The sequence below is a fragment of the Fundulus heteroclitus genome, chromosome 24 (genome assembly GCF_011125445.2).
Source record: "Fundulus heteroclitus isolate FHET01 chromosome 24, MU-UCD_Fhet_4.1, whole genome shotgun sequence".
NCBI classification, from domain to species: domain Eukaryota; kingdom Metazoa; phylum Chordata; class Actinopteri; order Cyprinodontiformes; family Fundulidae; genus Fundulus; species Fundulus heteroclitus.
The window spans coordinates 28788135-28789693 of NC_046384.1; the positions used below are offsets into that span (position 1 = coordinate 28788135).

Here is a 1559-nt window from a genome sequence, read left to right on the forward strand (position 1 = left end):
CGAATATAGGTGCCTCTAACTGGGCCGTGATGAGCGAATTTACCCGTGTTTACCTCCTGGAAGTCCGCGGATTTTTTTTTAAACTATTTTCTAAGTGTTTATGGATCCATGCGTGCGCAAGGATGATTTTTAAAGTTTGTATCCGAATATAGGTGCCTCTAACTGGGCCGTGATGAGCGAATTTACCCGTGTTACCTCCTGGAAGTCCGCGGATTTTTTTTTAAACTATTTTCTAAGTGTTTATGGATCCATGCGTGCGCAAGGATGATTTTTAAGGTTTGTATCCGAATATAGGTGCCTCTAACTGGGCCGTGATGAGCGAATTTACCCGTGTTTACCTCCTGGAAGTCCGCGGATTTTTTTTTTAAACTATTTTCTAAGTGTTTATGGATCCATGCGTGCGCAAGGATGATTTTTAAAGTTTGTATCCGAATATAGGTGCCTCTAACTGGGCCGTGATGAGCGAATTTACCCGTGTTTTACCTCCTGGAAGTCCGCAGAATCAAACTTCATTATGAAACCTTTTTTTGTTTGTTTTTCAGTGGAATACATCGCGGGATATTGGCAGCATCTCAAAGGCTCCCGTGGTCTGAGGAAAAGGATCGAAATCAAAGATCCAAAGTGGGTAGAATCATGGCTTTCCTTTCGTTTCTAACCGAGGGCCAGACAATCTTCCAAAATTGGACTTTCCTTTCCAATATGTCCAAGATATACCAGTAAGTATGTCTGTGATGCCTTTTAGTTAAGATAAAATGTCCCCATGTAAAATATTCCATTTATTTCTTTCTGTGCATGTGGCCAGAGCATCTGCAGAATGGTGGAAAAGCGGAGAACACAGTGAAGATCTACCTGGTGAATTTGTCCCAGTTCATGGTCTACTTCAGGGACACTCCTCCATGTACGTCCAGGGTTCCAAGAAGAGAAGTGTTTGCCGTGATTCGTGCTATCTCAGAGTGTATTGCCAGCCTGGCTCCATGTGTAGTCATGCGTCAGATAAGTGTGAAGAAAAAGAAGTTGAGCAGAACAATCTCCAAACATCAGCTTCACCTCTGTAAAGTCCAGGCCAGGAGACGCATCCCTAAACTTCTTGGTCAGACTTATTAAATTTGTACTATATTAAATTACTTACCTGAGTTACTGACATCCATGTTCTAACCCCATAATTTTTTTTTTCAGACGGACTGTCTGAGGACCCCAACCCGGAGGCGCGAAGAATGTTTTTTTGGCTATCTAAGTGTTTACCTAGCAAGCCTGTATGGACACCTGCACCGGTGTTCTAAAGAATATGACTGTGTCAGAGGTTGATGAGGCCCAGCAGGAAGCCACCGTCGGGCAAGCGGGCTTTGTGATCAATGCAAGTCTACTAATATTGGAATGACAAACGCTCTCTGTCTTGTCCCGATATGTCCATTAACACACACTCTCCTTTGCACCACAGGTGAAGGAACACAAAACCAACCGTGCGTTTGGCCCCGCACAGCTCTACTTAACTGTAGAGGAATTCTCATGGGTGGAGCAGTGGATGATCATCAGACAGAAACTAAACCCACCCACAGACC

General features: G+C 43.9%; 1 long non-coding RNA gene across 1 annotated transcript; it reads left to right on the top strand.

The window, feature by feature from the left end:
- Window positions 1-611: 611 nt before the first annotated feature.
- Window positions 612-1283, top strand: LOC118557926. The gene is made up of 3 exons (XR_004928119.1): window positions 612-716; window positions 803-1090; window positions 1177-1283. It is a non-coding gene; the product is annotated as an uncharacterized LOC118557926 (long non-coding RNA).
- Window positions 1284-1559: the final 276 nt, after the last annotated feature.